General features: G+C 43.1%; 1 long non-coding RNA gene across 1 annotated transcript; it reads left to right on the forward strand.

Annotated features, from left to right (window-relative positions):
* Positions 1–24,188: 24,188 nt before the first annotated feature.
* Positions 24,189–26,239, forward strand: LOC139800033 (uncharacterized). Its single transcript, XR_011727552.1, has 2 exons — positions 24,189–24,430; positions 25,855–26,239. It is a non-coding gene; the product is annotated as an uncharacterized lncRNA (long non-coding RNA).

Raw genomic sequence — 26,239 nt, forward strand, 5'->3', positions numbered from 1 at the left:
GCCTCCCAGCTTGGGAGGGTCTAGTGGGAGAGGAGGGTTAGTGGTCATTTTGATGCTTAAATTATCAGTAATTAAGAAGTTGATTTTCTGGGATTGAGGAAAATTTTAAACAGCTGCTTTTTTCAGGCCTTTACTCCTCATTTTCATTAGCATGTGCTAAGGCAATCTGGAAAATACACTTAGATCTGTATTATGCTATGTCAAGACCTCAGTGTCTGTACCTTGGGGCAGATACATGTGTGATAGCCCAGGGTAGATGTGCCAGCATGCACATGTGGAAGTGTTCAATTTGTAAGATGATTATAGCCCCCAAACAAGGCCTGCTTGATACCTGTGGCACGTTTCTTTCATGGTAAGAGCAGAAAAGTCTCAAAAATCGTGTCATGTTTCGCATCCCCAGCCAACCCAAACTAGGGAAGTAGCACTTTAATTCCTGGGGAAATCTCTTTCAACAGGCCTGTGTCAGCCCCAATTAAAGTCCTGGGCAGCCCAGCACTAATTGGGTTGAGGTATGCAATGGCCTAACATGGTCATTTTAGCAAAGCAAAGTCCTTCTCCAGGCCTGTGCCCACCCTCAGGCTGGATGGTGTCTCTCTTCCCAAGAGTGATGGGTGGGGAAAGTCTTGCTAGAAAATCACCTTGAACAATTTACCAAGTGGAATGATTCCCCTGAGTAATGGTGAGTAAGACAGCTTGGGGTGCTCAGACAGCATTAAAGTTACCTGCATGGGAGATGAAGGTGGGCATCAGCCTCCTCCACTCTCCTAATGTAGGCCCTGGCTCCTTCAGAGATGTTCTCTCTTCTCTGTAGATCTTTTTCCACTCCCAAAATAGAGGTGTCTTTTTTTCTTGCTTCTGAAATGTGAATACACTAGAACAGAGAAAAAAGAAAAAATGAAGACATGAACTGAGGTCTGGAGATGAATCAAAGCATCCAGCTCCTCCTGGATTTCAGCAAGATTTGTGTGTAAAATCACAGCAATGGACTCAATTTCAGGTCATCCGTGATAAAACAAAAGTGAATCATTAGAGGGCAGATGCTAAAAGTCTTCACTCAAACCTGATTACAAATATTTTAATGATTTAGAGCTTCCAAATTATGGAAGTGGGTGTTGTACTACACCCAGCTCTTTCCTCTGTTGCTGCTAGGCCTGTTGGAAACCCTCCTGATGTGTCTTCTCCTGAATTTATCTGCAGTCTGAGCATGACCAGGGCTCTTCTCCAGCACCCAGCCTCTCCTGGCTCGTGTCTGAAATAACCTTTGCAAAACCCTCAGACCATGTCAAGTCCCTGCATGCTGATGCATGCCCACACTTTTCAGGAGGGGACTCCCAGAGCTGTGAAGTCCCATCAGCTACAATCACAACCTTGTAATAAAAATCTAGCTCAGAAGGATCCCGAGACCCTCTGCTCTGTGAAACCACAAGCCACAAAACACTTTGCAATTCACTGTAACGAAGTAAAGACCTTTATTACATTTAGACTTGATTCCCTGGTACACTTTTTGGAAGCAGTTCTGCTGTTTTTATTACTTAAGAGCTATTAAAACCTTAACCACTGCATGGAGCAGCTCACTCCAGCTTTACACTCATCCATAAAAATTCTGAATGGGAGATCAAGAATTACTTTTTGGACCTAACACCCCATCAGCTGAGGAATGCCAGAATCAGGGCTGGATTTGGCCCTCTCCTGGCTGAGCATACAGACCAGGGGGAGAGATGCTGAAGGCCAGGATCTAACTGGATTTTTCCCAGGTTTTTCTTCGCTGCTTGTAAGGAAAGACAGGAGGTGGGGAGCCATCATGACCTCTCCATCTCTCATAAGTCATAAGCCAAGCTCTGCATTTGCCACTCTCTGTTGGCTTAGGAAGAAGGAAAGTTGGAAAGAAAGCCACTGTGTGAAGGACCAAAGAGAGCAGAAACCAGGGCTGGGGTCAATCCAAATAATGCCACCCAAAAAACAGAAACAAAAACCAACAAAACTCTTGAACCAACCTAAAAATGGGACAGTTCTGGGGGAGAAGCAGCATGCTTGGGCATCAGCAGGATGACAGAGTGGTGCTGGACCAGCTGAGCCACCCCCTGGAAACAAGTGCAAAGCCACAACAGCCTGACATGGTGTGATGGAAATGGCTGCAGAGAAAAACTTCTATAGGGGAATTCTATGTGACTCAAAGCCTCTCATTATTTTCACTTTTTCTTTTTTGTTTTTTTTTTATTGTAGAGATGAAAAATCTGGCTTTCTCAGCTCACTGTTAGTTCCAAAGCATGACTTCCTCCACTCTGCCACTGAATTTTTAATATTTCCTCTTTGGAAAATGTCAGGAGACTCAGCAGGGTGTGGGTTTCTTCTGCACTAACACAGCCCTGGCAGGGGTGAGGTTGGGGCATCTTTGGGCAGCCCTTTGCCCTTGGAAAATACATTCTATCTACTCTCCCAAAAAAAAAAAAAAAAAAAAAGCCTCATAAATTATCCATTTATAATGTTGCTTCGTTTCAGCTGAAACAATGATCCTGGTACATTTTCTTTTCAACTCTGTCTCCCAGTCCAAGTGGCCACCTACTTTGTTGTCCAAATTTCTCGCGCAGTTGGGATCCTACAATGTGTAATCTCAGTAGGGTTATCAGTTATGTCATGCATTCTGCAGCCTCCAATCAGCTTAGTGGGAAACAACATTTTCATTTAATACCAGGAGAAACAGTGGAAGTCAGCGATTGATACCAACACAATGATGGGAAAAAGTGTCCAGAGGTGCTACTCACATAATCTCACTTTACAACATCTTGAAAATTCAATAGAAAGGACTTTGCTAACAATACCAGAATGACATACCACTGATTATTGTTCCTAAAGCTCTTAACAATAAGAAAGCTCTCTAAATATATCTCAACAAAAAACATATAACAGTTTGTTTCTTCTTTTCTTTTTTTTTTTTTTTTTTTTTTTGCAAAGCACATAGTATTAGTCAACAATTGCCGTGTGATGTGAGCCCATTAGGGCTGTTGGCTGGTAATGTTCTGGGAAACGAGCTCTCCAAAGATCTTTTCTTTTTTCTTTTTTAAACATGCCTAACAATTGTATCTTAAAACAATCCTGGAAGCACAAAGTATCTACAAACTGCAAGGACCCACTCAGACTTATTTTCTTAAGACTGAAGAAAGAACTCGCTGCCCTTGCGTTTTATTTCACTCCCCTCAAAATTCAGCTGTGAGAAGTCGTTTTTTTTAGCTCAGAGCAGAAATAAAAAAAACTTTTTAAGGACCAACTGTTTCTTGCTAAGCCTCTGGTCTCCACAGGCTCGGGTCAGTTCTCCAAAGGACATGTGAACGCTTCCCTGCTTCATTTCTCCCCAGCCCAACCTGACTTTAAGAAAGGGTTAAAATGCAATTCAAGAGAACATTGAATACACCAGGACACTTCCCTCAGAAGGAGGTTTGTAGTAGGCATCCTTACTGCTAAATCCACACTTTGGAGGTTGAGTGAGCAACCTCTTAGTAGTCAGTGTCTACTACAGGAGAGCCCTGAGAGTAATTTATTGCTCAGCACCTTCAAAGTCACACCTGCCCTACCAGCACACAAATGAAGCCACAAAAAGGAATAAAATCTTTCCCTGGCTTTGCAGCATCAGCCCCACAGATCCGTGTCATTCCTTCAGTATTGCACACCAGAAAGGTGCTGGGGAAGATTAAATAATAATTTAAATTCCTTTGATACTGTGTACGTTTCACAAGCAAACCAAACCCTCGTACATCACACAAAGCTGCTCTGAGTTTATAGCATGAAAAAGCCAGTGAAAGATCCCAAAAAACCATTAGCTGAAGTAAATGTTGAATCACATTACAGAGTCAACAGCAGAGAGGTTTTGAATGAAATAAATGTGTCACGTTGAGGATACCAAATGAAATATCCACTGGATTTTCTTTTATTACATGCTCCTAATCTCTCTGTTTATTATTGAAGCAGTTAATAAGCAATTCCTAAAACAGATCCAGAAGGTGCCTTTAGCAGCCTGACTGGCAACCCACACCATCAAAATACTTTTTTCCACCAGCCCTTTGCAATCCTAGCTTGATTTCACCTTAAACACTTTATGGAATGATTATTTTTGTTCCCTGAACTCAGGCACTACTTGTATAGCTTCAGATAAGATTGTTTGCCATCGATATAAACAGCATTTACTGGGTACAAGATCTATCAGAAGGAAGAATTCTAAATTCTGAAAACATTTTAGGATGAAGAAATGAGTGGACTGAGAAAACATTAGGGAAAAAATCTGACTCCAGGTCTGGCTGCTTGGCACTGCCTGCCCTGAGGCATCACCACACAGTGTTTGTTATTGTTCATTAATAAACCCAAATTTATCTAGAGAAATAGATCCATTATGTACTCCACTTGGAGCTGGGTTTTTGGGGTTTTTTTTTCCCTTTTCCACTATACACCATGGGAACCCTTCAAAGCACCTTCTGCTGTGGGACCAACCCTCTGGTCACTGCCAGTGGAATATATTTATAGAAACCTTTTTTATTATGTTTTACATATTAAGTATTTATTAGTTTTAAGCAAGATTTTTTTCCTTATCTTTTCCCTGATATTTAAGTAGAGATTTAATTAGCACTATTATTTCACACAGTAACCTGACCAAAGTGTTACCTAAATTAGGAGCTGAAACTCCCAAAAGCAGGACTGGAAATGCTCCTGGATTTGACATGGTTTTTAAACATGCACATTTTGCTGCTTTTCACTCCTCCCTGATTTTATATACTGACAATACTCTTGTATGATTGTCCATGTAGTAAGAAGTATTTATATATAATATTGCATATGATTACTTATACACTTTTGCAATTTGGAGGCAGCCTTTATTGCTCCCCAGAGGGGTGGTGGCAACCACAGGGATTAACCTGGGAATAAGGAGATGCCTTCACCTTACCTGGGGTGAAAGGTGTGGAGGGGTCTCTGTGCCTGTGCCCAGGCAGGGTGTGCAGGGCTCCTGCAGTGGGGTCAGCACAGGCCAACACGTGGTGGAGATGGTGGTGGTGGTGGCTGTTGTTTGGTTTTGAAGTCCAAGTCATAGGAAACTGCTTGAATGGCTGGAGCCAGAGCGTCTCTGCAAGGGGCAGCCAAAAAGAAAAAAAAGCACACAGGGCTTTATGAGTGTTTAATTACTCTGTTGTTTATAAAAAAATGAAAAAAAAAAATTTTTAAAAAGTGTTGTTTTTTGTTTGGTTTTTTTTTAATCCCTATTGAAAGGCTTCATCCCAACAGTACCAGGGAGCAGGGGTGATGTTGCCAGAGGCTCCTCACTGGGTGCCTTTGAGGACCTGGGGCAAAGCTCCAAATTCCCTTTCCAAACCCTTTTGGCTGTGGGGACTTTCCCCCTTCTCCTCCCAAACAGAAAGCTTTCCCCAACCTGGTCTTGGGAGCAAAAACTCTCTCTCCCAAGAGACGGAGCCCTGGATTGGAGCCCTCCTGAGGCTACCAGCACCAAGCTCTCCCTGCAAATCTCTGGAACATATCCAGAGGTGGCAGGAGCAAGGGGATGGGCAGGAGCCCCAGGGATCCCAGTTTTCCTCCAGGCCTCCAACCTATGAGTTGCTCTTACATCTTCAGTGACCACACACATAAACCTGTGCCTCCTGAACTACACAATTCATATGTGATCTGAGGATTTAGAAGCAGAAGATTTTTACCTTTTTTCTTTTCTTTGTTTTTAAATTTTTTAATTTTTTATTTAATCTGGCATATTTGAAAGCACTATCCACGAAACTTCTGCATAAGTGATTTTTCCATTATTTAGTACATTTATGCCTTCCTTTTATAGCTCATCCCAAACCTTACAGTAAAAAAACCAGCACAAGCTCTTTGAAAAAAATAAAGTTAAAACCTTGAGGCTTTTAACTTTTGCTGCCATTCCCTACACGAGCAGCCCAAACGTGCTGGAGGGGCTGCCCCTGCCTCCCCGCAGACCCCCTCCCTGCACTGCTGGGACACACAACCTTTCTTGTCCCTATCGATGTATCTAACATGTGAGAAATAAAGTGTGGAAAACTTCTTTCAGCTGCATTTCACGGGCAGACGCTTTGATCAGCGAGTGCCTGAGTGTTACTCAGCACACAGGAAAATGGGACAACTTAGGTAAAAGAGCCGCCGCTAAATGGCTCTCGACGTTGCCAGCAGTCATTAGGCAGCCTTTGGCTTTGAACAAGAACATCAGAAGCTGGGGGACAAAATCCCCTGTCCCCTGCACCGGGGGGATGTTTCCCGGCTACCGCCTCGATGCTCCCATCCAGGACTCAGCCCCGCAGCATCTCGCCCTCGAAGCAAGCAGCCAAGGTTTAGCTAACCCTGCCTTGCATTCCCGGCTGGGATTTGGTTTAAAGAGCAAAAGGAGAAACAGGGAATCCTGCGAAGGATTTCTCTGGATCTCGTGGGTGATGGGTTTTCCCTCCCAGCCTCCCAGCCCTAATTGCCGGGTGCTCTCTGGTGGCTGCTCGGGGAAGCGCTCCCCGTCCCTCCTGTAGCTCCCACCAGCCCTGCCTTCAAAAAATCCCCCCCCTCAAAAAAAAGGCCCATCGCCAACAGGGAGTAACTCTGGGCCACTGTGAAGCTCCGTGCTGAGCAGCAGATTCAGATTTTTTTTTTTTTTTCTACCTAATTATTGCCTGTAGCCAAGAAACAAGCAGGAGCTAACGCGGGTCTTGCTGGGCAGAAGTTCCACTGATGACCTCTCTGTGCTGGCAGGGAGTTTCTATCCACTAGTTGGTACCTACTGTAGTGATTTTTAAAATTCTCCTCTATCTTTTTTTCCTTTTTTTTTCTTTCTTTTTCTTCCCAGTTCCAAGGATAAGAAACAGAATCTACACTAGTGAGCTAAACGTGAGCCAGACCTGTGCAGTGCAGAAAGGCTGCCTTGATTCATTGCACTTGCATGATTTGGGCTGCAGTAAATTCACTCTCCTGCTACAGTGTGCAGTTTGAGGGTTTATTGAGTCCTGGCACAAACAGAAAGGATCATCAAAGTTTAGATAATTGCAGAGGTTTGGATTTTTTATTTTTTTTTTTTGTCCTGCTGTCATTGCTTTACCAGCTATTGCCTGGCTGCTTGGGAAAGCACAGCCGAAGACCTCTCATACAAAATGAAATATTCAAAAAGCAAATTGTATTCCTTCTTCTATTTCTTCTCCTTGTGGTAGGATTTACTCTCATGTCTGATTCCTTACGGTCTCCAGGAACTTTAGCTTACTTTTATTTCAGCATCCTTTCATTCAGCTTTGTCTCTGAAAAAATGTTACGCAAGATCCCATCTTTTTTTTGTTTAGTTTTTGGTTGGTTGGTTGGGTTTTGTTAGCACCCAGCCTCCTGGCCCCTTTTATTCAGAGATGGAAACCTAACCCCTCATCTTCAGCAGAAGGAGTTTGATTGTGCATTCCTTGACAAAGCTTCCTGTTCCCCTCAGCGGGCACCAGACAGACTGCTGGGACACCTCCATCCCTCCCAACATCCACCATTTATCTTCCTTACTCTCCAACCCCACGTTTCAATTCCCCTAAAAATCACCCGGAGACCATTGGCCATTTCAGGAAAGACAACAGCTCCATTGCAGTCGAAATCTGAGCTCACACATATGGTTGAAGTTAAGCTAAGGTCTTCTTCCCAGAAATGCCTTGTGAAGTTCTTCTCCAGGCAAGCCTTTTCCAGTAAGATAGTGTCTCCCTGCCTGCTATTTTGCTTAGTCTCACTTTCTTTTATCTTCCTTGTCGAACTGAACTGTCGCCATTCACTGCTAGCAGATGTGGTTTGGGACTCCTACATTCTTTTCTGCCTTTATTTCAGTGCTTTCATCACAGCTTCTCTTTCAGCTAGGTGAATCAAAGGCCTTTCCATAGACCAGTCAATGCAAGCTATACATGATGGCTTGTTTTATTTGGCAATCTTCTCCAGCATGTGATTCATTGTCTGCAGGTGATTCATAGTTAGGAAATTACTTCTGAACCCTGCCAGTGCTTGTGGTTGATTAAAGTTCAGAAGTCCCTGTAGTCTGTTCACCAGCGCTTTTTTGTCAACTCAAATATTTGTGTGCAGTAAAGAACAGTAAAAAGTGGATGTGCTATTGACATGAGCAATTTACTTGAAAGTTTGCATCTTTAGAAAGTTCCACCAAAATTTCTCGAACTGGCATGAAACTGTTTCGCAATGTCTGCCTAAATGAATCACATTTTACAAATAAATATCTGTCAAATCGTTCAATTACTCGAGATCCAGTCATTAAGCAATAAAATAAAGCAGTAAATAGGAGACATCTGCTGAAAAGTGCTACAGAAACATAAGCATCTTTCTCAAGTTACCTCCTTTGCATTTTGGGATAATGATTCACCAAAGAATGTCTTACCCAAGGCAATCAAACGTCAGAAAATTGTCCCCCACAAAACAAGACTGGCATTGCATGGTTACTTACCCAAAGCAAATACAGCTTGATGTCTCAGTGGAGGCTCCCTCAGAACAAAGAGGAGACACATCAGCTGAACTGCTGCAGCATTATTAGGTGAGATCAGATGGTTCAGGATATTGAAACCTTGAAAAAAAAAAGAGTATTGGAAGTCATTGCTTCTGAGCTTGAATTAATTTTATTTATTTAAAATTAATTAAGATGTAAATGTTGCCTTTCCTGTGAAAGATGATATTTCCCATAGTGGCCAAGAGACAACCCAACTTTTTCTTTACATCAGAGGTGTTTTAAATCAGAGGTGCTTACAGGAATAACATTAAAACTCCTCATAAACCATCAAAGGATTTAAACACTCTAAGGATCACCTGGTCAATCCCATTGCATCAGTAGCTGAATCAAAGAGGAAAAAATATCAGCTCATTTTGGTCAGACACATCTCTGCAGTAGGACTGCCACTCTCCCCTGAAAGGTTGAGGTGCTATTTGGCAGCATTCATCCACAGTGTTGCCCCAGAAAATGGTATTTCCAAGAATATAAATTAATTGAAATATCTTTTGGAAAGACACTCAGATAACAAAAAATTTAAGAGCTGTAGCCTCTTCCTTCTTCTTTCAGGCTTCATCTTGGGTTGCTTCATCTAGAGTGTCAGTTTGCAGAGCAGGGTTTGATTCATATTTCTTTGAAAAAGAAAATATTTTTAAAACTTATCTTGATAGTTATAGAATTTCCTTTGAAAGATACATTTTTTCCTGCCAAAAGATTCTTACAATGTTGGAGTAGCACTTCAAAAACGGTAAAGCTGGAATGACACTTGCATATTTTCCTGGTAATGGAGCATAGTAAAAACAGAAATGGAAAGAATCCTCAAGCATCCAAAGCTGCATTATCACTGAAGTATCAGCTGCTTTCAGACCTTTCCCTGTGCAACATTTCAGCACCAGCAGCTCTACCTATACCTTGGCTCACAGAACGTGTTTAAATTTGGAATTGCACATATGAAACCCATACCCTCTGAAGGTTTCTGTGAATAATTCAAAATTCTTTTCCAAACAGAAACATCTCCACGCTTCAGGTTGCAACAGCTTCTCTGTACATGCCTCCACTTACAGGACTGGCTGCTTTTGTCAAAAGGGAGGTTTCAAATGCCTGTTTTGTGATTTTAGTTACTTTCTGCAGCTCTCAAAAGCCTGAGAAACTTCAGCAAGTGCAGTGACTGTTTTAAACCTTCTCCCAACATGCTTGTTTAGACAAATAGTTTTGCTGATTTCAGTTTCTCCCAGGGGAATTTACTTTGGAGAAGAAGTAGTTAAAAAAACAACAAACCAAACCCAAACCATCCCCTCCCTCCCCCAGGATTTGAGGGAAGATCATTAGCAACAATTTAGCAAGAACATTGGGTCATCCTGAAATGCAAAATTGGATTAAAAGAATAGTAATCCCTAAACTAGGAGGTTAAGACCTCAGGTTTCCATCTCATCCAAGAAATTGCATCCCGTGCAATTTAAATAAAGACATTCAACAAGTAGGAGCTGAATGCTTGACTTGTAGCCACCCTTCAAACCTGTCTCAGAAGACAAGGAAACGTTCCCACTTAGACACAGTTTCCCAAAAGCCATCAGCTCCTCTCTGCCTCCTACCACGGATGTTTTTAAGTCTTGCTGGCTCAGCAAACCTCTGGGACAGATTTGCCCATTGAGCCTGACCTATGATGGTTCTCCTTTATTAAAAAACTTTTGCAAGCAGTGGCAAAGAATTTGGCATTTTGTTCACACACGGTACTCAGCTTTGAATTCCTGCCTCATTTAGCCAAAGATATTTGGCTTGGTCACTTGTCCTCTTTGTTAGCTTAGATATTGGTGCTCTTTGCTGTTATGGAACATGTGCTTTTTATTTTAAGCCATGCAAAAACTATGGCATGGTGCTTGGGAAAATACATCCCCCCACATCCCAAGAAAAAAGCGTGGTCGTTGATTCAAATTGCTGTCCACTCTTCCATGACAAGCACGTGAACATCTAGATGATAAATTTATTTATCTCCAGTGTTTCTCTATGGTTCAGACACCAAGAGAAGCACAAAACCCACCATGAGTGGCAGAAGGACATCCCTGAGAAGCCATGCCTCTGGCTCATCAGTTCTATTTCTGTATTATTTTTTAAATTAAGCTGAAAACACCCAACACAACAAAGGTGCCTTTCAAGAAGGACTCAAAAGACCAAGCACACATACCAATACAATATTAAAATGGTCAGGTTTTGGGTTTTTTCTGAAAGAAAAAGCAGTGTTACTAGAAAATTCTAGTGCTCCTAGCTATCATATCTCATCAGCTATGGGGGGAAAGAGAGAGGAGGCAGGACAAAGACCTTCTGAAATAAAACCCAGGTGGCTGTGTGTGTGACAAGTGATTAAGGACAGGGAGAAGTGATGTCCAAGTGCATCCCAGCTGTCAGAGAACACTGGGGAGGTTGAGGCCATCAGAGTCTGCCCGATGCCACTGCCACATTTTTAGAACATCTAAAATAAGTTTAATACAAACAGTGAGGATGAAGCACTAATGTGGTGAGAGCCCCTTCTTGAAAGCCTGGATAGGCTCCTTGGAAAAAACAACTCCTCAGAATCATTTGCAAATGCTGCCCCATCTGTAAACAGCAGAAACATTCTTAATGTAAACAGCATCCCTCACCCTGAAAGCGTGAGGAGAAATGAACAGGAAGCAAGGCAGCAGAAGGAGGAATAAATCAATGACAGACTCCTATGAAACAAGACATCTTGGGCCTTACACATATACTCACACACCAAAATCACTTATTAACTCCACATGGATCAAGTAAACTCTGGGGAAAAGAGAGCCTAAAGAGAGGAGGAACATGAAAGGAGCATCTAGAAACAGATGGGACATAACATTTCCAATAAACCCTAACATGGGAATCTCACATGGCAGCAGCCAAAGTACCTCGTGCTGGGAGCCCATCAAATTTCACAAGCTTACCAACACTGGGCTGAATCTATCCATGTGGATGAGAATTTGCAGAGGATAAATCTTGCCTGTTACTTGATGCTGATGAGCTGTGTGGTTCAGCAGCAGGGACATTCCCTCCAGGTTATTTCAAGGTACCCATGTAACACATCACTGGAAGCAGAAGCTTCAGAATGGGCTTTGAAAGCAAGGGTATAAGCACTCATCAGTGTAGCTGATGTTCTTGTTCTAAGCCTGGGCTTCACTTTTAAATCATACAAACAAATTGTCTGGTAGGATTCCATAATTGTTATTTGCATCGTAAGAAAATCAACAGGTCCAAAACTAAGACCAGAAACAACATTTTCAGTTCCATACAAAACCAAAGTAATTCTTGCCTTGAAGAATTTACAGCCAAAACAGGCAGGAATGCCTACTTGTTCAAATAAAAGTAATTAAGAACACAGAGAAAAAAAACCCAGCTCCTTGATACCCCACATAATGTCCTGTCCACACTATCCATTCATCTGAGGTTTCCTAATGACTACTGGAAGAAGTTTTTGTGATTAAGGGCTGCTGGGGAACTGATGAACACAGCTATTCCCTGTGATAGAAAAGAGAAGCAATCTTGACTGAGGAGAGATAATGCTCCCAGGTGCAATCAGCTTTCCCAGCAAAGAGCTTTGCATATCCTCAGCTCTGACACTAACAGCCACCAATTAAACCTGACACCAGAGGGACCATAAACCTGTGGCTATCTCTGATACCTGACAGTGCCTACAGCTTCATTACCTTAATCACATTTACTGCTGTAAATCAGAACAGCAGGTGGTGTGTCCTCTTTTTTTCAGAGCCTGAGGAAGAGCTTCCACTTGAAGAGCAGCTCCTATGGGAGGGACAGCATGCCCTAAAATACCTGAAAGGAGGTTGTAGTGAGGGGGGTGTTGGTCTCTTCTCCTTAAGTGATAGGATGAGAGGTAATGACCTCAGGTGTCACCAGGGGAAGTTTAGATTGGATATTAGAAGAATTTCTTCACTGAAAGGGCTATCAAAACACTGGGACAGTCCTGACCCATCTAGAATGCAAAAGAAAAGATCCTCAAGTTCAAATGAGAGCTGAACCACTCCAGGGGGAATTCCCAGCAGAGATGGTGCTTGGGTCACCAAGGCACCTTTGAGGCTTTAAGTCTGTGGAGGCTCAGTAGTGCACAGCCATTTGCAGGAGGCATTTGGGAGAAAGAACCTAAATTGTTTGGTCTGAAAGGTTTCTGAAAAAGGCTTGTGCTGGTTAGACTCAAGGATATTTTTGACAAAAGATGGCTCAGCAGAAATATTTCAAAGGGGAAAGCTGGATCAGTACATATGGTGTTACTCTCCTCATCCAAGGGTTAGCAGGATTTATGGTAAGATTATACCTTCAACTATTGTTACCACAACTGCTGCTTCTACCCAGTCATTAAATCCTGTTCTTTTGGAAAAGCTAAGAGCTTTTCATAGTAAATAAATATAACTATCCTCATTTTACCATTGGAGAAACAGAGACAGAAAGCAAAGACTTTAGATCTTCTGAGATCTCAGTCTGTGAAACGTCCATACCGGAAAACCACGATGCTCAGGGAAAAAAAATTATACAGGATCTGAGAAAGCTACAACTGTTTTATAGAAACATTTACACACATCAAAATATTTCATCCCAGGCCCCTGCCACTGCAGGTAGCTGCTAATTAAAATCTGGTGTTCTGTGGCTACTGTCTTTAAAACTCTGGCAAGCATATGGTTTATTTCTCTCCGTTTTTCTTCTTTTCTTTTTTTTACAAAACTTCTGAGCTTGTCTGATAATATTTTCAAAATTCAGTTTTATGTTAAAAAGCTTGGGTTTAATAAGCTTGTACAATATATAAAGAGATTATAATTTATTATTTAAAAAGTTTCCTGACAAGATGTCTACAAGAAACATGACCCAAACCACACTGCCTTGTAATAATACCTCTTAAAAATTCCTGACCTCCCACTAAACACTCCTGCAGACTTCTCTGCTTCAGTCCTCACTGAGTATCTCATATATGTCCCCTATAACATTATGTAGGAGGAAATGAAACAGGAAAGTCATCAGCTCAGGCAGGCAAATGACAGTAATTATGTAGCAATGTCTTAATTTCTCTTAGTATTTACAAAAGGCATTTTTTTCTGACAGTGAAGGGCTGGGTCCTCCCAGTTTCTGGCAGCGAGGGGCTGCTGCACCTCAGCTTCACTGAGACAGAGGTTTCCAGGCTGCAGGTTGTGGCTCCTCTCCTGATGGTTTCCATGTGCCTGATGTCCCTTCCTTCCCCATGGGAAATGGTTGTCTCCCTCCCCTGCATTACAGCACCTCAGGGAATTTGATTTATGGTGTGAATCTCCATCATGCTGAGTTTTGTCTTCAGGTCCAACCCCAAATCCTCACTGGGTGAGCTGGAGCTCTGGGCCACCATCACCTGTTTGGCATCAGCTGCTGGTGACAACCAGAATGGGCGTGGGGTTGGCACCACATTGAGGCAGCAATTTGCCATTTTATGATTTGTGTCAGTCTGGTTTCCATATTTTCTAAAAAGGACTTGCTTTTCTGGTTTTATTTGTTGTGACAGGGGTTGGTAACTTCAGGAGCTTTACTGCAAGAACACAGGGTCCACAGCATGCCAGCAACTGCTCACTAATAGGCAAAATTGCTCCAGGATTTTAAAGCTTTTAACAAGACCTTGTCTAGACTGCTATTTAGTGGCAATACAATTAAAACATACTGCAAAGGGGGGGGGGGGGGGGGAAAGAAAAAAATAGATTAAATTATTTTAATTACTTTTTGAAGTCACTTCTCCCCTATAGAGGTCAGGCCTTGATCTGATTTAAATCAGTGCCCATTGGGTGCCTCTCCACTGAGGTAGCAGCAGTGCAGAGGCTGAGGAGATCCTGGTGTGGATCTGTAAAACCAGCCAAACCCTGACCTAAAGTCCAGATATATATGCAATAAATCTGGGGGAGGGTTCTTTTTTTATCACAACCTTTGCCAAAGGACTGCCACAGCACGGGGTGGTGGCTCAGGACCTGCCTGGGCTGTAGACACAGGCCATAAACTTTCCTGGGATGCATTTTCCCTCCCTGGTCCCCACCAGCATCCCTCATGTGCCACCCTGTCCCACAGCCCCGTGGCGTGGAGCCAAGGCCAACAGTGGCTCTGCTGAGGGCAGATGCCAACCAGTTCCCACCAGTGATAGAGAGGAGGCAGCTTCAACTTGGCACCAACCCAGAGACTGCAACGAGCTCCTGATCCCCCAGCCAGAGTGGGAGAGAGCTGGCCCTGAGGTTTTTCTCCCAAATCATCCCCTTTATCATTTCCCTGTTGTGCTGGGGTGGATGGCTCAAGGGTGTTCTGCTCCTCAGGCTTTTGCAGTCCTTCACATCAGATGCCTCTCCAATGCCTGATACTCTTTCCCTAGATAATTAAACTTTCATTTGTTGCTTCCTTGCAACTCCAGATTTTCAAAACTATACATTTTATTTTTTTTTTTTCTGTTAGGTTAGGATCACTTCCAACTTCCAATCCCCAATTTAGATTACATGCTCAGAAACTAACTCCAAACATTTACTGCGTTTGAAGGTCACAGTGCTATTGATTGATTTCCAGTTATAATGTATGTTGTCCTAACATGAGTTAAAAACATTCTGGGCTAAATCCAAAAATGCTGGGATCAAAGCATCTGGACTTGTTGCTTTCATGTTTGGCACATAAAGGGGCTGGCAGTCACCAATGTGGTCTTGGCTGGGCTATAGTTGTTTTCATTCTCTGATGTGAAACAGTTGGGAATCACAGACCCTCCAACAGTTATAGTGGACTAAATAAAAATTGGCTTAATAACCTGCCAAGCATTTGAAAGTGCCAGTCTCCATAGTTTTTCACAACTTATTGGCTGTGGCATGTTTTTCTTTTCATTTCTCTTGGGTTTTTTTTTTCCTTCCTCTTTTTTTTTTTTTTTTTTTAATTTTTTAAAGAATTTTCTATAAAATTGGACTTTTTCAGTTGAGTATTTGAAATAGGTAAACTCTTCATCTCGTCAGACTCAATTTATCATCTTTGATCTGATTTCACTCATTCCTTTGGCTGCTCCATCTGATTTTTTAATTTTTGCAAAAAAAAAAAAAAATAATTATAAAAACATTCTCCCTAACTTACTAATCACAAAAGAAAATAAACAAGGACTGATTTCTTGGCTAGCCTGCCTCAAAGATATCCTAGTGCTGCATCTGCACATCAGCTTTTCACTTTCAAATTCACTTTAAGCAGATTATTCCTAAAGTTGTTTTTTTTTTTTTTTTTTATTAGTCTCCCAAAAAGTCTTCTATTTATATTTGCTGTTTATAAAATAGCATCCAGAGGCCATTGTGCAACACCCTGCACATGGGCAAAAGCCTTCAAGCTCTGGAGACAAACAATGGAAATACTTCCCAGATGGAAGCTGTTGTATGGGTGGTGTAGAAGTACATGGAGGTTGGGGAGAAGAAATATGGATGTTGGCCATGGGTGTGAAAGAAGCCAGAGGCACCTAACCCACCTTCTCATGTCATCCCTTCCCTACTCATGAATTTTCCTCCTCTCTCATCCTTGGAGAAGACACATTCTGGTTTTTACCTCCTTTCTCTCATGTTGCTAAAAAAACCAAAGCACTGGCAATTAAAAAAAAAAAATCTAAGTCTTCAGCCATGTCAGATGTTTTTCAGTCTAATTTCAAGGAATTTAGTGTTGGCTTTGGGGGTAATGAAGCAGACATAGGGGTTGTCCATGGTGAGGGCACCCTGGGACAGTACCAGGAAGGTTGATGCCTCCAAATTAAAAGAGCTGCTCCCATCATTTCCAGCTGGGCAAAGGCATCTCATTGCTCAAGAGGCTGAGGGATATGCTCAGAGAATTTTTGGTGTATCCTTTTGGCCAGAGAGCAGTGCTGCTCTGGTTGTTCCCCACTCCTAAAACAGCTCCCCACTCCCCACAGCTAAAAGAAAAACTCACAGAAAAGTGAGTTCATTGCTGCCCCATCAGTGGTCCAGCCTTGCACTGGACCTCAGTGGTTCAAGATTAATATGACAAATATTCCTCACTCCACCCCTGTATGGGTTTCAGCAACCACCTCCTGAGGGACCTTGTGCTGCAAAAACCTTTTTCAGAGAGCCATGAATTCATGCAACTGCTATCAGCAGGGAAAAGAAGAGAACCAGGACTGTCTGGTCCTTAACCCCTGAACCAGGAGCAAGGGCTGCTCTGATTCTTTTAAGCAGCTCATTTTCAACATCTCCCTGAAGCTTCCAATCAGTTCTGGGAGAGTAAGACTTGGACTGAAGAGACTAAAATCAGTGAAAAATAATGGTTTCGAGACAGTCAGGACATGAGGGATGAAGTGCTTAAGTACAAAGATGATTTCAGTTCTGGCACCTCTGGCAAGGATAAATATCTCTTTAGAACTTGGAATAATGAAAAAAATGAATCCACTGCTAAGAAAACCAAGGCTCAGCATAAAGCCAACATATTTACCATTAATATGTAGTCCAGAGACATCTAAAAGTAAGATTACTTTATAGTAAAATGAACATAAATTTGACCTGCTAAAGCATTTTAAGGACTTTTTTTGGGTTCAGGTGAAACATTATCAATTGGTGCTGTGTGTGGCTGTATTTATACAGTTTGCTTTTCATATTGCCATTAGAAAGTCCTGTGCACATTCTTTCCATGTAAAATAATTTTGTAAAATAACTTAGTCCAACAGTTACACCTAGTCTGAGTATCAAAGTTTTGTGGCGTTTTTTTGGTTTTTTTTTTTTTATTTTTAATGTTTTGATTATAAGTGAGTAAATGAGCATATGTGCAATTATATTTTGGGTGCAATAGCTTCAGCCACCACATTTTGGCATTTTATTTTATTAGCTACAAGCTCACATATGGTTTCCATGTTTCCAATCTGGCTTGAAGGATGCAATGGCTGAATTAAGCAATGTTTCTCCTCACTCCAATTCCCTTAGATACACTTAAAAAGTCCATTCAGATTATAAAAAAAGTAAATTAAGGTTTATAATATTCAGAAGGTGACTAATACAGCACTATCTTGTAAGTGCCCTTGCACCCTGCAGAAACTGTTAAAAGCCATGTTTCATACTTGAAAATATTAAATCACTGCTAGGATCCTGTGGGGCAGAGTCACAGCTGAATGCCAAAATTCTTCTTTTATGAACAGTGATGCCACTGTATCAGCACAGAGGCCACCAAATAAGGGGTCACCCTGCATGGCCAGAGGGATTTGTAGCTTCTCCAGCACCTTCCAGTGTTGGACACAGGAGATTTGGGGAGGACTCTGAGGGCCCTCGATTGACTCAGTCTGACAAAGCCTAAAAAAATGATCTGAGGGAAGGAGCTGAGGGCCATGTGCTGCTGGGCCATGGTCACCAGGAGCTGAGCAGAGGAGGGAGAAAAGGGCTGGAAGAGGGGATCAGCTCCAGAGGGATACTGCAGCCTCAGAAACAGCCCTGCTTGGGAGAGCACTGGGCCTGAAACACCATTACATACAGATGTACATAGAGGTGAGCTTGAGCACCAGGGCAGATGCTTGGTTTCATGCAGGAGATTTTCTGGCTGTCTCCCAGGGCACAAAACATGCTTAGGAAAGGGGCAATGAACAGCCCTGCAGCCCATGAGGAACACGATGGGCTGTGCTTGTAGCAGAGGTGCTGAGGCTTGGCTGCCAGGCACTTTCCCCTTGGAGAAGGTCAGGAAGCACTTAATGAAAAGAATGAAGTTAGTGAGTCCCTGGAGAAGAAGAGATTTTTTTCAATAACTGCACAAGCAAACATACAGTCAGGTATGGTCTTGGCATCAGGGCTGCAGCATGACACTGTGACCTCCTGAGGAACCAGCCAGCCCTGAATTTCTGTGAGCTCATGACCATGCAGACTGCAAGCACAGGAGCATGAGGCTTCTCTACTGCACTGCTGCAGCTCCAGGATATCTCTTTGGGATCCTTCTTCTCCAGCCTATCCAACAAAAAACCTCCCATGGTCCCTTTTCTGGCTTTCCTAATTTTCTTTGGTCCACACATTTCTGCCCAAGTGGAAGAGGGACAACAAGAGGTGTGACCTCCCCCTGAGCATCTGGGGTTGCTGAGAGGTGGCCAAAGACTGAAGTGCTTGTGATCCAATCTGTATCACAGCTTAGCAAGGAGGTTAAGATTTCCTTATTATTCCTTAATAAGGAAATAGGGGTAGGTAGAAACCAAGTCCAAATCTCTACCAGCTCTCATTGCTGGTGGGAAATTGGTCTCCACTTACAGTGCTTACCTGAGGTTTTATTGACCAGTAAGCAATCTGCTGAATAAAGACAGAAGGATCAGAAATACAGGCTTCTTTTCATCTAAATCCATCCTAATGAAGCAAACCATGCAAGTTTGAACACAAACCATATACACAGGTACACTTAAGTATGGGATTAACCAGTTTGCTGAATAGGGTCCCCTCCATTACCAAGGCATTGGCTGCTAATCTTGGCTTTTTTTCAGCGAAATGGAAATGGGAAAAGGTTTCCACGCTGGGATGAAGCCAAAGGAATTTTCTCTCCCTCTCTTTTTCTTTTTTCTCAAGCAGAATAAGACAGATGCCTGACAACTGTTTCTATCTTGCTAATATCCTGGAATTTAGGTCTTTGGGTGTGAGAAATTCAAGACCAAATCTCTCCTCCTCAGCATTCAGCTGAGGGTACTAACCCCATTTCTTGCACATTTGAGCTCTTCTGAGCACTGGGCTATTTAAAGCAGCAGCATTCTTGGAATTTGGGTAAATCACAGCCTAAGAAGTGAAGACAGTGGAAGGGATGGTCAGAGTTCTGATCTTCCAAAGAGCTTTGGTGTTGACAAATCATCTTTTAAAATGCTATTTTAACTGAAATACCCTGACCAACTCTAAACATTTAACTGATATTTTAAACTAATTTTTTTTTTCAGTTTTCTTCAGAGATATCCAACTCCCATGACTTTGCCTGAAGTCATGGAGAAGAAAGTGACCTCAGCTTTTCTGCAGATCAGCTTTACCTATCATGTTGGTGAAGAGAAATAGTGTCTGCGATCACTTTTTTTTTTTTGAAATGTAGACCTTGGAAGTCTTCCCTTCTTAGTACCAGTGAAATGAAATAACCCAAACATTGAGAGTTTGGAGAACAAGTGAATATTGTGTTGAAAATTCCACAGTGCTTGGACCAGTCCAGATGGACATGCAATCTGCAAGATCAAGAGATGCTTCAGCCCTTCTGCTGACACTTGAAAAAACCATTACGAGGCTTAAGGAGGAAAACAAAGTAATGGAAACATCCGCCTGAAAGGAACGTTTCCAATCACTGGTACTCCATTCATTACAGGCCTGAGTGGTTCCAGAGACAACAGAAAACTATGCATTGTTGTTATGCCAAGAACAAGAGAGGCAATAAGGATGTTGTGTTGCTTCTCACTCATGGCAATCTGAAGGTTTTCATGCCCTTCCCATCTTGCCCGGCTGTGTTCATCAGCCAGGAGGTTCACACAGTTGTCTCACACGTGACCAAGGGTTCTGTGCTGAGCAGGGGGGTGGAGGGGACATTTTGGGGCCCTTCCAGCCAGATGTAGGGTGGGTTGAGGTGCTGGCACTGGAGCTGCATCTGCTCGGGCAGCCCCAAGAGCAACATCAAGCCTTGGTTCAAGAGCAGGCAGGGACTGGGCAGGATTCCTGCCTAATGCATTGTCAAGCTAAAAAGCTTTTACAGGAGGTAGTTTTTTATGGGAGATAAAAACACAGCAGTCATTTAATTAGCAATACCTCAAAGTCTTTAGAGAACCACATGGCTGAAGTTTTCCCAGGCCCACTGTGATAACCTCGTTAAAGATTGGACAATATTATTTAATCTTTGCTCTAGAAGCCAGACTTCTGCTATTTCCCCAGTGTCCCTGCAGCGTGGCAGTTAGTTGCCTACATTACAGCACGGACTCTCTGCCATGGCCAATATTTTAGAATGTCACCACATGTTACAGGGATCTCAAGAACACTTGGAAAAACTTTATCTCAATGCTCTGTAACACACACACAAAATAATAGGGCACTGGTCCTCTTCAGAAAGTGAAGCAGCAGCCCTACATCAGAGCTTGCTGCCAGCCTGTGGCTAACAGAGGGGATAATGTACAATTTCTGATTAGTACCCAGGGGACTTCTGCTCAAAATACCCATAGCTTCAGCAGGTAAGGCAGAAATAACCCCATGTCCAACAGTACCTTCATAGAGGTCAATTGACCATAACCAGGAGAAGGAACTCAGCTGCCTGTGTGAACTCCATCACTGTCTACTGGAGTCATTGTCTTCTGTTGAGTTAAGAAATGGGTTAAGAAATGGGTACGTGTGGTAAAGTTGTGCAACTTGTACTGGTTTGGAACTACATATATTCTAAACTAATGGCCTTGGCTTAGATAGGTGGTTTTTTTTTTGATCTTTCCTTTTTGGCCTCTCCTAACTTAAGTTTACCCAGAAGTTTATGGAAAGAATATATGTCTGCTTTATGCCCATCAGTGAAGATTAGTACTTGCAAAGGCTGGTTTTGTTGTGTTGTTTTGGGTCTTGGTGTAATTTTCTAGATCTCTTAAATGTTAAAATAAACATCCATACATCTGGGAGCAGATTTCCAAGTGGAGCTCAATGCCAGCTTTTTTTCCCCTTTTCTGAGCGCTCAGCACCCACGACAGGGCCAGATTTTAAAGCCAGTTCAGCTAAACCAGGGCCAGGTTTCCACAGAAACAGAGAGATCCGGGGGCTCCCATCATGACAAATATGCACAGATTCCTCGTTTAACTCATCCTCCCACCCAGGAATGATAAAATGACATAGCAAGAGTGCAGTAACAGCATCAGCTGTTGATAACAACAGCAACGACCCTACGACGGGCGCGTAAACAGCCGGGAGGAATGTTGGCCGAGGAGGACGATTGCTCAAGTCCCCAGTGAAGACCTGAGTGTTTGCTTATGTTCTTGCTTGGCAAGATACAGGACTATCAAGATACTATTTAGTGTTTGAGTATCATTGCTGACATGCCACTGATTCCTTGAAACATAAGAAAGCCACTGGGAAGAGAGATATGCCCGTGGTAACTGCTCTTCCTTGCCGACTCTTCGGGCCTTACCCTGATTTACGAGGTGCAGCTCTGGACAGGATGTTGCCAGTTGAGGCTCTACATAGCAGCCCAGCTGCAGAATTTAGGGATGACCCGTGTCCTGCAGGGAAATGGCTTTGCTCTGGACAAGAGGATGATCTGAGCAGGTGATTTCCATCTCCTGCTTCTAGGGTGAATTGAGCTTTTCACTCTGACAACTGTCAAGTGCACATTTAGTCGGGCAGGAGAGAGGGCTGGGTGAGCAAAGTCCTGCCCTTAGTCATACAAATAGCCTGATGAAGTTCTTTCTGCTACAATCCCTCCTTTTTTTGTGTTTCCTTTCCACAAACGTTTGTTTCAACCAAATGAATGGAAAAGCCACTTCAGAATCTCATGCAAAACAATTACTGGGAACCTTTTTTGCACATCCAAATACTTGTGCTGGTCAGCAGAAGACAATAATAAGCCAACAAGCTGCACAGTCAGATGTTGGATATTTGATCAAAATCTGAATATCAAACACAGGAGCAGAGAGTAGCCATGCCAAAACCCTATTTGTTGAAAAATTCGTGAGGAAAAAAAAAATGTTATGGAGTAAAAATTACATAGATCATCTGCCCTGTAAGAAACTGCACAGATCACATTAGGAACAACACTCATTGCCTGTGACTGCTTTGCACGCCTTTTCATAAGACTTTTTTTTACAGCATTATATATTAAAAAAAAACCCACAACCCACATTTGTTTGCTCACTGTTTGTAACACTCTGCAACTTTAAAAATTCTTCCTCCCCAGTGCAAACATACTTCCTCCAAGAGGCAGCAGCAGAGCCCCTCTAAGATGCTTAAGAGGAGGTCAAGAGAAAAGCCATTTACCAGGGGAATCTCTCTCACTCCTTAATACATTTTTATTACTACCTATGCACACAGTGTTCTCTCAGAGGCTAGATGAATAAATATGCCTCTTTTGAGCAAACATTTATACTGCTATTTGAACATGGGGGAAGAACAGTTTCAGCTTAAAAATGATACTAGCACCATGTTTACATTTTTTCCCAAGCTGCAGTTAAAATGAAAATATCCAGACAGACATTCAGCATGAGGCTCGGGAAAGCGTGTTTCTTTTGGCCACTTCTACTACAGAATTTCACCTAAAAATGAAATACAAAAGGTTTGGTTTGGAGAGAGGGAAATACAAAAGAAAGATTTGTTTGTAGATTAATTACTCTCTGCAAATCCATCCAAAAATATCAGTGTAATTGTTCATTAATAATAGACTTGGAAGACACTTAGAAACGTTTCTCTTCTTTTGAACTTTCTAAAGGCAAATAGAGAGTCCTCGAGCTGGTGATGTGCTTGCACATCAACCTCACCCAGAGCAAAGAGAAGCCCTTCACCTCCTCCTTAACCTAAAGCACAACAGATAAGGTTCTGGCCCATTTTGGGGCACATTTGGCTCAGCCCTTGATGGCAGATCTGTCCTTCTACAAGGAGCTTTCTCCCACTTTTCCCCTTCTTTCCAACCAGATTTTAAATTCCTGAGGTCTGGGAGCAGCTCTTATTTTGTAAGATGAAGGAGGCATGAGCTGGACCTCTAGACACCATCTCAGCAGCATTAGTAATGTTGGTTTCAAGAGGACTCCTCACATACTAGAAGTTAAGCAGCACTTAAGGGCTTTTCTGGCCAGCAACTGGAGGAGGGCAATTAACCTCTGTAAGGATCCCCATCCACTGAGCTGCGAGAAACTTCAAATCCCACTGACTTCACTGGCACTTCAGGCCACTCAGCACCTCCCAAGATTAATTCCTCAAACAGGGAGAGGTCTAGAAACATATATATTAGAGCACTTTACATCTTCAGCTGCAGTAGGGCTCTTTCTGGTGAGCTTGACAAAGGACAGATTATGTATTACGCCATGCCATAAACTTCAGCAATCGAAGAAATCAGAAAATACCCCCATCCTATTACTCTCCTTGCTTTGACATGAAATATTAAACCCCGCTTACCAAAGTAACATTATTGAACACAGATGTCTGCTATCACAGTCAAATTGTTCAAGTCAATCTAGGTTTATATATTTTCTTTACTTAAGCGTTTGTATAAACCCAAGTGTGCCCTGACAGTAATGATTTCACAATATACTATATTCAATTAAGGAGACAAATATGCATTTACATTTTTACTGAACTTGTTTCACACACACGAGCTCCAGCTCCAACTTATTTTTTGACATTTAGTGGAAAAATCAAGGAACAGAAAGGGTGCCACCTACTGAGACGCTCCGACATTTTTTGAGGGCAAAAAAAAATGTGCAAATTACCAATATGGTGGCTCCAGTTAAAAAAAAAAAAACCAAAACAGATGTTAAAGTTATATTTATAAGCCTGTGGGAAGATAGGCATAGCCAGTGTTTTCCTTATCAAACCACTTGGTGTCTGGAGAACTTGCCAGGGTGGAGAAGCTCCACCTCTTTCTTGTATCTCCATGGGCCTGAATTCACCTATTCCCCTGGAAAACCCAAGCAAAATGAATCAGTCTGTCATCACAGACCATGGATATCTTACATGAGCAAAGGATGTGACACAACAAATGAGAATTTAGAAGTGTTGCACCATCAACACCAACCATTCCTCAGGAACATGCCATTCAGCAATCTGTTGCTAGCTGGAACTGTTAAATAGCCCACACATCATATCAAATGGATGAGACGTAAGCATATACCAAAATTTAAAAACATTTAAAACCACACTTTAGGTGTGAAGCCTAAAGACTATGTTTGTAATACAGTGAAAAGCTCATGAATGAAGACAGACTCTCAGTACAACCATTCAAACACCAGTGGCCATTTTTATATCCACCAAGGTTCAAGCCTACCTTTAGCAGTTGTCATTGTGCTGTTACTTCCTAAGTTGGTGAAGATAAATGAGCAAAATCAGCTTCAATGTTGCTTCCATATCAGGTAAAGAAGGTGCCAATCGTGGCTTTTCTTCAGGTACACAGCCTGGGCAGCCTTGACTTCCACATGGGGAAGTCCACCATGCCTCCCAGCAGCTCTACAGACACACCCTGAAGCAGGAGGCCCACGTCTGACAAATCTTGAGTTTTGCACCTGATCTGAACTGAAGATGGTGCTGGAGCAACACCTTCAGAGGGATGGGGTCAAGAAATCCTGCCCTCCACACCAACCACCAGTGGAGCTCTCCTCCATTCCCTGTACCCTCCATTCCCTTGAGTCCCTGCACTGAAAAGTTAGGATGTGCTATTAATAGTTTCTTATTGAGAAAGCAAGATACTTATGCCGATTTTCCCTGAAAAAGCTGCAGACCTGCCTGATAGAGCCCCAGTGTTTTACTCACCCTGACTGCACACCCAGCATGTGGGAGATGCCACAGAATAGCAGAAAAAGTCTGAGCTTTTTCATTTCTAATGAAACAGGTCAGATTTGAGACTGAAAAAGGAGAGATTAAAACCTAAAAATCACAAGGTTGGGCATGAACCCCCCCTGACAGTGTCTCAGGCCAGGTTGGATGAGGCCTTGAGCAACCTGGCCTAGCAGGAAGTGTCCCTGCCCATGCAGGGGGGTTGGAACCGGATGATCTTTAAGGTCCCCTAAATATTAAAAGTCCAGACTTTTAATACTGCAGTAAGGATGAGCAGGACAAAGTTATTTTTCACTCAGGGACCCCCCCGTTCTTCCCTACCACTAGTTCCCAACACACCCCATTAATCCCTTCCTGCTGAGTGTGAGCCCCGCCGGGCCAAGACCTCTCCAGTCCCTCAGGGCCCCGGGCCCCTCCATTCCAGGGCCCAGATCCCTCCATCTCCTCTGGGCCCAAATCTCTCCATCCCCTCTGGGTCCAGACCTCTCCAGTCCCTCGGGGCCCAAATCTCTCCATCCCCGTTGGATCCAGACCCCTCCATCTCCTCTGGGCCCAGACCTCTCCAACCCTGTTGGCCCCAGACCCCTCCATCCCCTCCGCACCTTTCCAGCCCCTCCGGGCCCAAATCTCTCCAATCCCCTCAGGGCCCAGACCTCTCCAGTCCCTCTGGGCCCGGGCCCTTCCATCCCCTCGGGGCCCAAATCTCTCCATCCCCTCTTGTCCCAGACCTCTCCATCCCTTTTTTCCAGAGGCAGGCAAGCAGGCCACGAGGTTTTCACAGGTACCGTGTGATCTTAACGGCTGCCAAAATGTCTTCTGTCGGGGGCTGGTGTAGCAATAACGTGCTCGGGGCAGGGGGAGGGGGAAAAGAATTGTGAAACATTAACGAGTCCTTATTGTTAACAGGTGTTTCTGGCAGAGATCCCCTCAGGGCAACTTGGACACAGCTGAGCTAGCAAGGGCATTTTTCCCAGAGGGACCTTCAAAGACTCTGGTGTGGGGCTCGGTTCTCCTGGCAGCAGAGTCAGAAGAAACCCGGTTTTCACCCTCCTCCTTCGTGCCTCCTCATGGTGAGACCTTCATGTATCAGCCCTAAGAATGTTTCCCACATCTCCCAAGAACTGGCACACACTTATCACCTGAGAGCTGCAGAGCAGGGCACTGAAGCACAATTTATGCACTCTAAATAGCAGGGGCTGTGGATCCATCCCTTTTTTCAGCCCCTGAAGTGTTCAGGGGGAGCGTGCACAAACACTCACTGAGGTACACATTAAAATGGATTTTTACCCCT

Source organism: Heliangelus exortis, chromosome 9 (genome assembly GCF_036169615.1).
Source record: "Heliangelus exortis chromosome 9, bHelExo1.hap1, whole genome shotgun sequence".
Lineage (NCBI taxonomy): Eukaryota > Metazoa > Chordata > Aves > Apodiformes > Trochilidae > Heliangelus > Heliangelus exortis.